This window comes from Rhodnius prolixus, unplaced genomic scaffold (assembly GCF_049639745.1).
Source record: "Rhodnius prolixus isolate KJV_2025 unplaced genomic scaffold, Rpr scaffold_5, whole genome shotgun sequence".
NCBI lineage: Eukaryota > Metazoa > Arthropoda > Insecta > Hemiptera > Reduviidae > Rhodnius > Rhodnius prolixus.
The window spans coordinates 20,641,755-20,658,907 of NW_027411624.1; the positions used below are offsets into that span (position 1 = coordinate 20,641,755).

General features: G+C 34.1%; 1 protein-coding gene across 2 annotated transcripts in view; it reads right to left on the bottom strand.

Moving 5' to 3' along the window:
- The window catches only part of LOC141458864 (tachykinin-like peptides receptor 86C), a 379,610-nt gene extending 366,021 nt beyond the window's left edge, over nucleotides 1-13,589 (bottom strand). For both annotated transcript variants that reach the window (XM_074137418.1, XM_074137417.1), the window contains exon 1: nucleotides 13,369-13,589. The gene's annotated coding sequence lies outside the window, so the exon portion shown is untranslated. The remainder of the gene's footprint in view (nucleotides 1-13,368) is intronic.
- Between the last annotated feature and the right edge of the window lie 3,564 nt (nucleotides 13,590-17,153).

Consider the following 17,153-nt stretch of genomic DNA (forward strand, 5'->3'; position numbering starts at 1 on the left):
AAGGCGCGCCAACATCTAAGGTTATTGGCGCCCGGAGCTTCTTTCAGTGCACTGCCGACAGTGTTCTCTCGTTACAGACAACACTGTCCATCACCGGACAGTGAGCTGTAAGAAGCTCCTAGGAAGAGAAAATCTAAGGGTCAGCTGCTGGATTCGAACCCGGGACCACCGCGTGGGAGTCCAGTACGCTAACCTCATAGCTAATCCCTTCCCAGATTATTATTATTATTATTTTTTTTTTTTTTTTTTTTTTGCGCATCAACAGCTGAGGTTATTAGCGCCCGGAGCTTTTTCCAGTGCACTGCCGGCCTCCGGACAGTGTTCTCTCGTTACAGACAACACTGTCCATCACCGGACAGTGAGCTGTAAGAAGCTCCAAGGAAGAGAAAATCTAAGGGTCAGCAGCTGGATTCGAACCCGGGACCACCGCGTGGGAGTCCAGTACGCTAACCTCATAGCTAATCCCTTCCCAGATTATTATTATTATTATTTTTTATTTTTTTTTTTTTTTGCGCATCAACAGCTGAGGTTATTAGCGCCCGGAGCTTTTTCCAGTGCACTGCTGGCCTCCGGACAGTGTTCTCTCGTTACAGACAACACTGCCCATCACCGGACAGTTAGCTGTAAGAAGCTCCAAGGAAGAGAAAATCTAAGGGTCAGCAGCTGGATTCGAACCCGGGACCACCGCGTGGGAGTCCAGTACGCTAACCTCATAGCTAATCCCTTCCCAGATTATTATTATTATTATTTTTTTTTTTTTTTTTTTTTTGCGCATCAACAGCTGAGGTTATTAGCGCCCGGAGCTTTTTCCAGTGCACTGCTGGCCTCCGGACAGTGTTCTCTCGTTACAGACAACACTGTCCATCACCGGACAGTGAGCTGTAAGAAGCTCCTAGGAAGAGAAAATCTAAGGGTCAGCTGCTGGATTCGAACCCGGGACCTCCGCGTGGGAGTCCAGTATGCTAACCTCATAGCTAATCCCTTCCCTTATTATTATTATTATTATTATTATTATTATTATTATTACTAAATATTCGGCGTAGATGTGATGTTCATACCAAATAAATGTGCCACACCAAAATGCATCAATTGATTTGGTAAGATCTGATTGTTCTTTATGGTTTTTGAAATAGGGTTTATTTTTTTTTATTTTTTTATCTAAATAATATTTGTTTGCAAGTTACTACTTTTGATTACGCTTTTTGTTTCTTAATTCAAGCAAACTTATGAAATTTATCCTAGTTAGTAGTAACTTTTTTGTAAACATAAGAATAAGTAGGTAAAAATATGTAAATAAAATTATTTTGCAGAAAATAGTGACCATTTCCATTTCACCTAGAGAAGAAATCCCAGTGGAGCTGTAAATTTTTAAGCATGCGACCTTTTATTTTATTTAGTTTCCTTAGCTAGTTCATGTTCCAACTCAATTCTAACCAAATCCTGGAGGGATACTAAGCTTAAATTAAAAACAATTTTTCATTGCGAATCCCTTATGCTATTATGTAAATTATTTTATATTATTTTTTTAAATTCATTTTCTACCTTCAATTTACAAAGCAATTTAACGAATAAATGCATTAGTACTCTACTTTGCTGGATGCACTAGAGAAAAGAACCCCAGGCATCGCTCTCGCTTAAACTGTTAAGAGTGTTTGACTTGTATACACGTCAAACTAAATCTCTATTACGGTGCGTTCGAGGTGTACGAGGTGTGTTCAAAAAGTAACGGGAATTTTCGTTTTTTGAAAAAAATATTTATTTATTCATCTACATTAATATTGTCGCCTTCAAAGTAGTCCCCTTCGCATACAATACACTTGTGCCAGCGCTTTTTCCAATCCTCGAAACACTTCTGAAACTCGATCTTTGTGATAGCTTTCAGCTCTTTCAGCGATTCGCTTTTAATGTCATCTATGCTTGTAAAACGACGGCCTTTTAATGTTCTCTTTATGTTTGGAAATAGAAAAAAGTCACATGGAGCCATGTCTGGCGAATATGGAGGCTGGGGCATCGTTAAAGTTTTGTTTTTGGTCAAAAATTCACGAACAAGCAATGAAGTGTGAGCAGGTGCATTATCGTGGTGCAAAATTCATGAATTGTTTTGCCACAAATCCGGGCGTTTTTTTCGGATTGCTTCACGCAAACGGCGTTGAACTTGTAGGTAGTACTCCTTATTGATTGTTTGACCTTGTGGCAAGAATTCATGATGCACTATGCCATTAAAATCGAAGAACACAGTGAGCATAACCTTCACATTCGACCGCACTTGTCGAGCCTTTTTCGGTCTTGGCGATCCAGAATGCCTCCACTGGGACGATTGAGCCTTAGTTTCGACATCATATCCGTAAACCCATGTTTCCTCACCTGTTATAACACGTTTCAGTAGATCCGCATCGTTGTCGACTTCATTGAGTGACTCTTGAGCAACTTCCATTCTCCGCTGTTTTTTTTCGAAATTCAACAATTTTGGAACAAATTTTGCTGCCACACGTTTCATACCCAAAACATCCGAAAAAATTTCATGGCATGAGCCAATTGATATGGCAACATCATCAGCGACTTCTCTGATTGTGATTCGGCGATCGTTCATAACCATTTCTTTCACTTTTTTCACGTTTTCATCGGTTGTTGATGTGCTTGGACGTCCAGGTCGTTCGTCATCTTCAACGTTTTCGCGGCCATCTTGGAAACGCTTATACCACTCGTAAATCCTTGTTTTACTCATAGCAGACTCACCATATGCCTTTATTAACATTTCACACACTTTATTTCATTTTTTACGCAAAATTTAATACAAATTCTTTGATCCATTTTTTTTAACAAACAAAAATCGCCAAGCTCGAAAAACACGTCTAACCTTAACGGCTGCCACTTAAGAAGTAAACAATGGATATTACTGAAAATTTTATCGTACTTCAGGGGCATGTGTACCAACATAATAAAAAAAAAAATTTTACAATCAGACTCTCCAAACCCGCGAAATTTAAAAATTCCCGTTATTTTTTGAACACACCTCGTATACTCGTTGTGAAAAAATTGCTATTGTATTAACTATAAAAACTAACAATTTTAATAAAATACAATAAGAATATTATTTGGCGGGATGTTTCCTTTATCTTACCAATAGAACTGTGGTGGGAGCCAAGCCAAATGATAAGTGGTTGGTACATGTTTGGTCTCCACATTAGAGATTGGGGAATTACGCACACAAATAGAAGCTCTCAACCCTTGTGCAATGCCGTTTTTACCTCTTAGATAGAGGTTCAGACCTCAGTACGAGCATTATTTCATTTTGCACAGAATTCAAAGCACTGATCTTACTTGTAAAAGCTCTTGCGTCCCCTAGTTAACTAGAGCAATGCATACGCGTGAAGCGGTGCAAGATTTTTGAATGAGCACAGAATGCTCTGTAATCTCAAGCCCCCAGAGATTGCAGTGACTATTACGACTATTGTAAACTTTTGGTTGTTTTGCCCTGCGTTCGACGTTGTATACACGTCATTGTCTGATTTTAATTCCGCACACTGTGGCGGTATTTTTTTTTTTAACTAAATTCCACGCTTAACTGGTTAAATTAGTTTATTGCTTGGTGAAAAAGGTGGTCACGAAGACAATGTCGTCTCAACAAACTTAGTGGATTAACTGAGATCGGAATGGAGGCAAGATTTTTGTATGTGAGGTTTAGGACTAGTCTGAGAAAGGAAGTTTAAAAGAATTTACTACTGTTTAATGTGGAAGTTTAATGTTACTACTGTTGATGCTACAGCTAAGTAAATTATTTAGAAATATTGGACATTAGAAATAGACATACTGTAGTAACCTTTTACTAGGTTTTACATAAATCTAACAGCCTTTGAGTTTGAATCTGAAGAATTGGTGACGAAATTGGGAGTAAATTTTCTTCCCTATCTAAAACATCAATCACTCACTGACAAAAACCGAGAAAAAAACAAAAAAAATTGAGAAATTTATAGAGGTAACGTGATATGATTTTTTTTTTTTTTTTCTAAACAGAATTCAAAGTAGAAGTACTATATCGTCAACTTTCATCGTTCGCCTTTTATCGAAAGTTATTTATTCATCTAGTTATTTATTGATCACTCGGTAACTCCTGTTAAAATGATTCTAGATATTTGAAATATAATATCCAGTAATATCGTACAGTCAGCTAAATCGTATTTATGGATTGTAAAGTTAGGTTACTACATTTTCACTAAATACCGCTGAATGTTTCCTAAAATTTTCTAACTTACGTCTTCTATCGTAATGGATGAATTCATTAATTATAAGAGATTTGCAGCAAGAAATTGATTATTTTAATCATAATAATAAAACAAAATTTATATTTTTCTAATGGGCTTAATTTTAAAATTTAATATTACTTTTATTTTGAATTAAATAAATATACAAAAAAAAAAAAAAAAATGGAGAGCCTGTTTTATCAAAATCTACGCTTCAAACCGGATATAATATGGGTACATTGTGCAATATCGCAATACGTTGGAGGACGCTATTCTTCATTAAAACAAATAAATATTTAATTGCTTTAATTATGCAAAATCTTCAAAGAAACCTTAGGATTCATCAGTTTTTCTAAGGTTATTATTTGGAAGCTGTAAAACTGGATACTTTAGTTTATGTAATCGGGAATTATACTCTGGTGTGAATCTTTAACTCACAAATTTTCTTAATTCTCCAGTTATTTGAATCATATTTGTAAAAAAAAAACCGTATCTTTTTGATGAAATGTAACTTCATGGTGAAACCCCCTATCACAATCTCTCCTATCCCGAAAACTGCTATAAAACGACGACAAGATGAAGAAGAATTTTAATGGATTATCTTCGGGCAGATTTAACCACTAAGAAAGGTTATCAAAGAAATTTTGGCCGTGAAATCTGATAGAATGGAACTCCTGAAGGTACCGTTCTATTGAAACATTTTTTTGTTTTGCAGGAATCTACAAATCTATCTTTGTGTGTGATCCGTATATCGCGTCAATCTATCATTTTAACTAAACAACCATTTCAGAACAATATCTCCTTTATTGAAAACAAATATTTAACCAAAATGCAAATTTTTAGCAAGATTTATTCTGCATTTTGTTTGTTTGCTTTTTTTTTTTAAATGAAAAGTTAAAAGGTTTTTCTCTGAGCTTAGGATTTGATTTAGTTTAGAAAAATTGATTTAAGATCTCGTTCTACGACGTCACTCTTTACTCTGATCTGCCATCGAATGTAATTAAAGGAATAATTAGAGAAAGCTGAAAAGGCAATCATTTGTGAAAGATCCGAGTATTTAAGTATTCGGTTTCAAAACTCTTCGCTTTTTAATGGGAGCAAAAAACCACTCTGCATTCGAGTTGATACGTGTAATTCTTTCCTTTTATATACGAGGGGGTACCCAAAAATAACCGGAATTGCGTTGCCGCGCATGGAGCTTATGTAGTACGTATTTCTGCCGCTAGACGTGTATAGCGCAATTCCTTGCCAGTTCAATCCTGCCTGTGTTGTCTGCCTGGCTTGTTCTGTTCATCTGCAGTGATTGTTTTTACCAGCGCTGTTTTGTTCTTTTTTCGTTTTATATGATGGCAAGTTTAAGTGAACAACGTGCAGCTCTGAAATTTTGTTTTCTACTCGGCAAAAATGCTGCTGAAAGTGTTTTAATGTTGAAAACAGCTTACAAAGATGACGCTATGGGAAAAACTCAAGTATACGAGTGGTTTACTCGGTTTAAAAATGGCGACATGTCGATTGATGACAAACCTCGTTCTGGACGTCCATCAACTGCCCGAATCGACGAAAATGTTGAAAAAATTCGAGAGCTGGTGTTCACAGACCGTCGACAGACAATTGATCAACTGTCAGAGAGTAGTGGGTTATCTTGGAGCTCGGTTCAGCGAATTTTAACGGAAGATTTGGGGATGAAAAGGGTTGCTGCCAAGTTTGTTCCTCGAGTTCTGACTGACAATCAAAAAGAACATCGAGTTGAAACATGTCGTGCTTTGAAACAACAGCTTGAAACTGATCCAGACTTTCTGTCAAAGGTCATTACTGGTGATGAGTCATGGTGCTATGGTTATGACCCAGAAACAAAGCAACAGTCGAGCCAATGGAAGACGTCATCTTCACCCCGACCAAAAAAATGTTGTCAAGTCAAGTCAAACATCAAAACAATGCTGATTTGCTTTTTTGATGCCAAAGGCGTAGTCCATTCAGAGTTTGTCCCCCCAGGTCAGACCGTCAATCAAACCTTGTATTTGGAAGTTTTGAAAAGATTGCGCAATAGTGTTCGCCAAAAAAGACCCGATTTGTGGCAAACAGGAGACTGGTTCTTCCACCACGACAATGCACCTGCACACACAGCCATCTCTGTTACACAGTTTTTGGCTAAAAATGGCATGGTTCCGCTGCCCCACGCACCTTACTCGCCTGACCTGGCTCCGTGCGACTTTTTCTTATTTCCACGCATGAAAAAGGGCGTGAAAGGTCACCGATTTGACAACATTGAAGAGGTCAAGAAAAAAACGAAGAAGGAGCTGTCAGCCATTTCTAAAGATGACTACAAAAAATGTTTCGAACAGTGGAAGCACCGGTGGGACAAATGTATTAGTTGTAATGGAGAGTATTTTGAAGGGGATAAGGTTGTTCTGTAAAAAATTTGTAAATAAATAGCTTTTAAAAAATAATTCCGGTTTTTTTTGGGTACCCCCTCGTATATAGGGGTAAGGGGGCACATTTGAACAGTTTTAATTTCTCGCCAAATATTTAAAACATTTATGATTGGTAATTTTCTCCAAATGTTGTGGTAGACCTGTTGTATAATTGGCAGAGTTTCCCTTCGTTTTCATTGTTTGTAAAGTCAGAATTGAGGAGTGTTATATTTTGTAAGGTGGAAGTAAAATTTGTGTTGCATCTTTGGAAGTGTATTGTGAAGATTGTAGTGGACAAGGTGTAAGTCATTGTTAGTCCATATTACCATTTGGCATTCGTATTTTTAAATCTAGTATTTACAAAAGTCTATTTGCTTGCAAAAAGTGTTGGATATTATATTTTCTCTTATGGAAGAAGAGAGGGCACATTTCAACATCTCAGTTAAAATGTGCCGCCCTACCGACCTGCAAGTTTGTGACTTTTTTTTTGTTTAATCGCAGAGAAGGGGAAAGTGGTCCGAACGTACATTAAGAAGCGCAACAAACCGAATATTCTGTTCAAACTTCCTAAACCCATCACACTTCGGGTACAACATCCCCGAACTGAGTCATTCTTGATTTTTTAATTTGATTTCAGTGGTTTAAAAGAGAAAGTAATGTAGTAGTGAGAGAAATAACTGATAGAAGGTAGATTCAGAGTAAAGTAATATCATTTCTTTCTATTTTATATTGTGTTTAAAGGTACCCCACCAGTGGGGCAGATATTAACATTTGACACAAAATTTTTAAATTTAAAAAATATTGATATGTACGTAAAGTACCAACTGTTTATTGATATATATCTGTTAAGAAGAGTTGAAAGTTGTAGAAAACAAAATAAAAAGGTTCAATAATACGATTCTGTGCACTCTGTAACAGAAAATGTAAATTCTGTTCAAATGTGACCCCCTCTCCTCTAATTCTTAATTACTAATTAGTCAGTTATACCAATTTTTATTACAAACAACAGACCGATCTCAAGATTTCGATTGGGTTGTATAAATATCCAATTTTATATCTCTCAGCTATTTATATAAGCTGCTAAATAGTCTTTTATATAACGTGGATTATGAATGTTAAAGCAATCTACGTAAGAAAAATCCTAAATTAAAAAAGAAGTTTCGTGACTGATACATTGTTTTAAGAAAAGGTTTATGCGAATAGATCTAATCACAGCCAGATTTTCGTTCTAGCTAAATATGTTGAAGACAAACATCTCCATTACAATGATGACGGAACTCGCAGGTTTATAATTTTCATTTAAATTGCCAAAATCAAAACTCTGGAATTGTCTTCCACTGAGTGTTATTTCAAATTATGAATAAAGTGGGTGGCTGTCAAATATAAGATTTTATCGCTCTGAAAGGCTGAGTATAAATGATGAAGATGCCTAACCTAGGCCAGTGTTGGGAGATGAATACTTTACTTAACCTTTCAGATGTTTCAGAGAGAGTAAAGTCTATTTTGAGATTTACTGAATAATTAATTATCCGGTGGTATTGGGACTATTTCAGTTACCTTTTACATTTTAAGTGCAGCTAGCAATCCCAATTCAGGAAACTTTAGTTTTCTTATTGTATTCAATATAATTACTAAACTAATAAGGCAATTAAATTTATATAATTGTGAATGTAGTAAAGAATTCCCTGCTTAACTAACCTTAATGTAAGTTTTAATACATAATGACAATTTAATGAAACGTATTCAATGTAATTATCATTTATGTATTCTTTTCAACTTTTATTTACTTAATTTATTTAATTTAAATTTCCTCTTGGCAAGGAGTTGATAATTACAAAATTTAAACTTTAAATGAACGATCTACAATTTAATGTAAAAACCCTGTTTAAAAACACATCTTTAACAATGTTAATACAGTAATTTATTTGTTCTGATTTAGATTAACTTTGTAATCACTGTTACTCTTCTGGTTTGTTAAAGAAAACACTTTATTTTAACCTTCGAGTCAATTCAAGTTAGGGAATACAAGGATTAATTGTTTTCTCATTACTTTTGATGTGTTATTTAGTATTTTATTCTATTTGTTGCACTACGAAGTACAAATGAATACCAACGTTTCAAAGTATCCGTCCATTTAGGACATCAATATAATGGTACAAGAGACAATAAATCTGTACCTCGGAGGGAAAAGGCACCATGTCACAAAAAGTAAATTTTACAGGGGAGCCAAATAAAGATATTTTTCCAAATTCACTTTTTGTTCCACTTTTCCGGTTATACTCTTTCCTGTACTTCTCACCATAATTATTATAGTTGGTATGGCCACTTTAACTCCCATATTTTAAAATATTTTACTTTCATCTCCATTGTGAAAAAATTTATGTCCATGTAGTGCCTTTTACCCTTAAGCAATGAAGTATCATAGCGCTTTTTAAAAATACATAAATCGGTTAATAGTAAACATAGGACATAGTACTTTACACCTCTAGAAAGAGCAACAAAAAATTTGTAAAATGATGCCAAAATCTGAAAATCGAAAAAATGGACATGGTGCCTTTTCCCTCCGAGGTACAGAAATATCCTACTTTTTGCAGTAACTGTAAAAATCACATATGTAAGATACACTCAGTAACTATTTGCACTAACTGTAGAAATAATTGTAATTAAGGGCGCCACGGTAGCCGAGCGGGTTAAGAGGCGAGACCTGCAAAGCTAATATGCATTGTGGTACTGGGTTCGATTCCCGGTCTTGGCCTTTGATTTTATTTAATGGTTAAATGAGAAATAGTAAAGTACGTTTGCTATTCGCCTCCGTCCACGACACCTAATTGATTAGGGACGTTAAGCCCCGCCTGAAAAAATAGGCGATTACTTTACTTTACTATTTGTTGCACTATTATTTTTTGTTTTCTTTAGATGTTTGTAATAATGCTATAACAGTCTGGGTATTTATATCAACAACTCCTCTGCTTACTATTAAGAAGTTAAACGGATTTGGCCTAGTGACAACCCCAACTGAGATAATTTTTGCTATTATTATACAGGGTGATCCATTTAAAACGCACCAATCGCTAATAACTTTTTAGGGAAGCGGAATTTCGAAACAACCCACGAAGTAAACTATATGATTTTTGGGGTCTAGTTTTCAAATTTTCCATCCCCGATGCTGTATCTTCATTTTTGGCGGAGTTATGAGCAAAAACCTGATCGGAGTTTTATAAGAACCACTGGTTTTGACAATGATTATGGAAACTACATAAAAAACTGTGAAAAATGACGTTGACCCCGTTTCAATATCCCTAATATTTGGAAGAGATATTTAAGATCAAAGTTACAATTTTATCTTATTCATGATCGGTTTTCAATATTAATTTTCCACCAGAAATACACGTTTTGGGGAGGTCCTCTGACTGCAAAAAATGTTATTTGTGACGCAAAGAACAAAAATAATAATAATTGAAGATTTTAAAAGAATGTAGTGTAATGTAATGGTTGTGGGTGAATCAGGATAAATTTGTTTTATCATCAAATAAAAGCAATCATCACATCACTTGAATCCACCCAGTATGCAAGACTTCTTGACCTATGATCATGGTTAGAATATCTTGCCATGGATGGGCGGGTGTCGGTCCAGTGGTCAAGAGCGTGGCTTTGTAAGTGGGAGATCCCCAAGTTCGAATCCCGCGTATGACTACTTTTTATTAAAAAAAAAAAAGTATTATAATGTATTAAGTATTATGAATTACTGCATAAAAGGGATTCGAACTGTAGTGTAGTATACTCGTATTCTTTAAAATCTTCAATTATTATTCTTTTTGTTATTTGAGTCACAAAAAAACATTTTTCGCAGTCAGAGGACCTCCCAAAACGTGTATTTCTGGTGGAAAATTAATATCGAAAACCGTTCGCGAATAGAAAAAATTGTAACTTTGATCTTAAATATCTCCATTAATATTAGGGATATCGAAACGGGGCCAACGTCATTTTTTACAGTTTTTTATGTAGTTTGCATAATCATGGTCAATACCAGTGGTTCTTATGATACCCCAATCAGGTTTTTGCCCGTAACTCCGCAAAAAATGAAGATACAGCATCAGGGGTGGAAAATTTGAAAACTAGACCCCCAAAAAACATATAGTTTACTTCGTGGGGTTTTTTTTCGGAATTCCGCTTTCCTAAAAAGTTATTAGCGATTGGTGCGTTTTAAATGGATCACCCTCTATACAAAATATATATATTTTTTTGTTTTAAAGGCATTATTGGCGTCCAGAGCTTTTTTCAATGCACTCCGGATGGGGTATTCTCTCGTTGCTGACTATCCATCACCGGATAGCGAGCTGTAAGAAGCTCCTAGAAAGAGAAAATCTAAGGGTCAGCTGCTGGATTCGAATCGAATCCCTTTAATTTTTGTTGCTATTTTTTTTTTAATACAACTTTATTTTTTTTTTTTTTTTGTATTCCATATGGCGATATGGCCATTTTCAAATGAGATAAATAATTTTGTCATTATGTCATCATCAAAATGACTTTTTTTTTTAGGTAAAAAATAGAAAGCAGGGAAGAAACAATTAGTTATAAATTTGCCTGATCTATTAAGAGCGAAAAAGAAGTTAAAAAAAACAAAAAAATATTTGTTTTTGAAATTAACTCTAAAATTACTTTGACTAATTAGTCAAATCTCTAAAACTCATTTGATAAGCAGAAATTTTAATACAGTTGACTATCCAGATTTCTGGGTTTTAGCCACCATACGGGTGTACACCTAGGACAAACAAGAGGCTATGGTGGTAGGCTGAAGTGCATGAATTGTGTTTAGGTAATTAGTGGCAACTTATAAGCTAGCATATCAAAAAGGGTATCTCTAGTATACCAACATTAGCATTCTCAAGCCTACTCTAATACCAGAATGTACCAGAACTGATAAATGAAAGCGTAGGCTAAGGGCTGATGCTCAGTGTGAACAATGGACACGAAACATTAAAGTAACGATTTATTAAACACACTTTAAGTATACAAGATAACAATATAAAAGGTACACAGCACTTCAGTTCTAGATTGTAAACTCGAACACATAGCATGGTAACCTGCTGCTCGGTTATATATTTCCTTAAAGGGTGATGGCCACTACTCAAACTGAATACCCATGCCATCTAGCGGCGGGGTGACGAGGCTCGAATCGTAGGCTGAATGCAATACTTGACAAGAACTTTGTAAAACAAAGCAAAAAAAAATCCTCTTTATGAGAATTGTTTGGTTCATCAGATTTTTAGGTAACGGACTGATCCTTTCCCTGTAGAAATGTAAATAATAATAAGAGCTATGTAATTGTTTCAAGTTTCTATATATTTTTTATTATTTCAATTTAATTTAGCTACTTTTATCGTTTGATTATTTTAAGTGAAGTTTTCTAATTTTATTATTTAACTTTCTATCTATTTTGATATATTATGATTTTAATATTATCACTAGTGTAAGGATTATTATCATTTAATTTAATATTATTATTTTGTTAGTATTATCAACTACAGTCGACTCTCGATAATTCGAACTCTACAACTGTTAACTTCGGTAAATAGAAAAAATGCAGTGCGCTCGATAACTCGAAATCCTTTTCTTATCAACAGTGAGTGAGAACGCTCTATAATTCGAACGAGGCCGCTTCCCCTCTTTATAATTCGAATTTTCCCTAGTAATGTTTACTTCCCATTTTCCGCTTATTGTTCATTTCCTGCGTAATGTTTCCCTCTCCTTTCAGCCCAGTTTAACTTTACAATTCTCTTTCTTAGTTTGTCACGATGGGGAAGTACGTCTCCCTTACTGTGTCCGACAAAAAGAAAAAATTATCGCGGCCGTGGAAAGAGGTTCGAAAAGAAAAAGATGTCGCCAAAACTTTAAATATTCCACCATCAACGCTTTCTACAACTCTAAGTCACTTGACTAAGTCAAGCCACATTGAAACAAAAAACTGTTTTTCATTTTTTTAATTAGGTACATATGTATATTATTATTTATTGAAATGTTAATACATATGTAATTTTTCTGTTCTTTTTTGTCGTTTTCATTATTTTTACTTTTTTACTTGAGGCTATATATGTATAAAACTTAGGTAAGCTCATACGTATTTTCAATATACGTATGTACATACATATATACATAATAAAAACTCTTAATAATTCGAATTGTTTTTCCCTTATTGATAATTCGATGTTTCGATAATTCGAATTTTTCTTGTAGTCCCTTGGATTTCGATTTATCGAGAGTCGACTGTATTACTATTCTACTCTAAATTTTTATTTGATTATTGATGTTAAATGTTATATACCAGCATGTATTATACATTGTATGGAGCATGCAGAAATAAAAGTTTAAAAAAAATAAATAAAAATAAAGCAAGGAAAAAAATAAATAAATAAAACACAGCCGAGAATAATCTGTTATACATATTTAATCTGAACTCCACTGGATGGAGATGTAGTATGACGCGAGCTGAAAGAATTAATTCTTCAAAGACTAAACCAACTCAGCAAAAAGCCTATGAATATGAAATATGACATATCTGGAGCAAACCAATAATTCTCTGTAATACTACATTTTGTGAACTAGCCATGTGCGTGGGAATACTTCAGCTTTATTATGAAAAAAGTATAAAACTCTATTTCTCTTATTTTATAAAAAAAAATACTTTACAAAAAATATAAATTAAATAAATTTTGTACCTTTATTTTGTTAAAATTTCCATCTTTTTTTTAAATAGTTTATTTTAAATTATTATTATTTTAGAGATATAATTATTCACTATAAGTACACGAAAATATTCTAAATAACACCGAAACACTGACCTTATTTATAAAAATAAAATAGATTAATAAAATAAAATTACGCGTATTTGATAACAATCAAAATGAAATACGTGACACAGTCACTAGTACGTGGTTGAAACTGGACTGAAAACGGTTTGGCACTTCAGGCAACATGTTTCAACCCCCCACAGAAACCACCCTTCCAATGGGAGGGTTAGGTTAGTTAGCTCTCCTAAGTTTGTTATAATGTTTGAGAACAATTTCTATTGCTCATTTTTATTTCTAATTTATTTATTTATTTATATAGAAAGTTCAAAGCTTGCTTTAAAAATGATTTTTGCAGAATCATTGAATTAGGGGAATCAAATAAATATATAAAATATATATATTTTTTTAACTGTTACTCTTCACAGGTTTTGCTCATGATTCTAATTTAGCGATTTTTGCCAATTTTGACTTTTAACTAAATGAAGGCCTTAGTAATGGTTCCCTTATACAAAACAATACTCTTAATAAATGTTTTATTAAAAACTACTGCATTATCTGGTCTCGGTTTTTGACTTTGTTTGTCCTAAGTAAGTAACTGCTACATTTTCATTCTCCTTCTCCTTAACTCTTGAGCCGTCACCTTTCATAAAGTGCTATAATCCGTCACCTCGGGTCATATTGACCCAGCATTAAAAACTATTAAATAAAAAGGAAAAACTAACTAATATCACGTTATAGGGAATAGAAATCGAAGACAAAACATTTATTTATACTTTAATAAAACAGAAATACAAATTAAAAAAAAAATCAATAACATAAAGATGTAATTTCTAAATGAGGTGCTGCTTAGCATGTAATGAAAAACCGAGAAAATATTTACAGTTTACAATTAAAATTAAAACAGTTAATTAATTACAATTATTTCTACAGTTAGTGCAAATAGTTAGTGAGTGTATCTTACATATGTAATTTTTACAGTTACTGCAAAAAGTAGGATATTTATTGTCTCTTGTACTAGGGCAGGGGTCGGCAACCTTTTTTAAGTAGAGAGCCATTTTACCTTAATAATTTTAATAAATCTTACCAAGAGCCGCAAGGGTGATAGTGTAAACAAACTCTGTAGATCATTTGTAAACACAAATTATGATTTTATGATATTCAATAACATTTAAATGTTTTATATATTTATTTTCACATATTGCAAAGTAAATAAACAAATAAATTATAACCAATGAAAAGGCGGCAGTCTCGCAATATAAATCAAGTACTTTATTTTGATATTGTATAATTCTATTCAATTTGGAACCTATCACATTTAAAATTATTTTTGAAAAAATACCTTTAATAAACGGAATTTTCATTCGTTTCAATAAAACTAAGCTATACAATATACGATATTTTGTTCAGGCTGAAGAGTCACACAATTTGGATAAAAGAGCCGTATGCGGCTCGCGAGCCGCGGGTTGCCGACCCCTGTACTAGGGCATATGTGGCATCTTCTTCGTTTTTTAGGGTTAGGAATGTCTTCTTCATTTGTTGTAATCAGAAGAATTGTTACGCCTTCTTCTTGCAGTTAAATATTGATCCTCACCTCCAAATCCCGTGGGATCACGGTGCTCAGCTACCTTCTGATAATTACGTTTCGCAATAATTGATGCCCCAAACTTTTGAGGATGGTGCGTCGGTCCATTTTGAAATTTATATTTTTATGTTGAGCATTATTTTTATACATGATATACGCTATTAATGCCTGACACATCAAGTAGGTGGTAAAAAATGGCCATGGGCCATCTATCTGTTTTTCTTCCTACAGAATAATTTGCACAAAGTTGGTCATTAGTGTCTACCCCTCCTTTAGTAGCATTGTAAAAAGTTATAATTTCGGATTTATTTCTGTTCCCTGTTCCGCTGTCAATGGATCTATCGCTATGCATTGTAGATAACAAAATTACTGCTCTTGATTTTTTGGGTACATAAGACACCATAGAAATTTTCTTTGTGAACCCAGAAAGGTAGCTGTTCTGGCTTATTTTTCCTTAGAGTCCCAACAAGGGTTGAGAAATGAACGGCAAACACAGTCACCTTGGGTCAAAATGGCTGGTTCGCGCCCGTACAGCAGGCAGCGGGAAAAAATCCTATGCCATCTCAATCAAAATACGTCAAAAAGAGATAAATAAAAATTTCGCGAGCCCAGCCCTTATAGATATTAAAATTAGAAGACTCGAAAGTATGAGCTGGGTCAATATGACCCGACGTGACGGCTGAAGGGGTTTTAAATGCTCTGGTCATTTAAGAGTATTATGTGGAGATATTCCGGATTTGGCGCACTGCCTTCTCAATTTGCTTTGTGTCCTAAACACCCAACAATATTTGCGAACACTAATTTAGAATGACGGATCCGAGAAGTCTCGGATTAATGTTAAAAATTGGTGATTGATAATATTATCGTAACTACTCACTTGTTTTTGTTTATTTCTACCAGTTTTGGACTTATAAAGAATCAACCTCTGATGATAGTTAAAACTCCGAAACTGACATAGAAATATATAACAGAAAAACAATAAGTTCCAACTTTTTTATACTGTTTTCAGATCTATCGCTTGTTATACTGCTCAGGTTTGGGGGTATGAGCAGTATTGGAGAAATTATTGCGGTTTTTTATTAAGAAATTATATTCCCTGCCATCAATTACTCCAAACTTCATGCTGTATCTTGAAACTGGTGTCGATTTGTTATTTACGTTTACTTTAGGGCTCCATTTCAGATACATTTTGAAAATCCTTGAATTACCGGCATATAGACTCCCTAGAGTAGTTGCACTAGAAATCGTTAAACACAAAACCTTTTGGTTTGACAGTCAGTTTGGATAAAACTGGCTGAAAAGTACAATCTTAATTTCTGTTTCTCCTATAATAATGTTTCATTGTGGAAGAATCAGTTTGCTATTCTGTCAAATAAAATAAAGATAGTTCATCGGGAAGTGTGTGTTACAAGCGTCAAAGATTCTAATAGATACCTTTTTTATAGAGAGCTTAATGTTAATGCTGGTCTATTTTCTTTTTCATCTCAGACTACAGAATTAAATTTAAAAGAATTACGTTGGCTGTTTAAGATGAGATGCGAACTGCTCTATTTGAATTTTACCCCTTGGGTTGACAGGGAGGTAGAGTTGTGCTCACTATGCAATTTAAAGGCCAGAGAGGACATAGTCCATTTTTTGGCTATTTGTCCTATCTTGGCAGAATTTAGAGTGCGACACCTCGGTGTTCGTTCTCTAACTTTGCCCAATTTAAGAGAGCTTTTAAACTCTACTAACTGTCTCAATCTTATTAATTACGCTCGCTCTGCCTGGTTGTACAGATACCAATTAATTCAAGAGTTTAATTATTAGTTTATGAAGATGTTCATGTTTATTAATTTTATTTTTGTTTTAATTTTAATTTTTAATTTTCTGTTTGGTTTTTCAATGAATGGTTATTTGTACTTTATGGAGGCGATTTTTTTTTTTCTTTTTTCTTTATCTTATCTGTAATATTATGTATTTTCTTGTTCTTTATTAATAATAGGTTTTGTTTTATACAATTATCATTTCATTAAGTCACTTCTTGCTTTATTTTTGCTTAATTATATTATATTAAAAAAGCACCTAACTTCCGGCTGACGGATTACCAAGCCGTATACGCTTTTGTTTTGTTTTGTTTTCAATTCTAAAG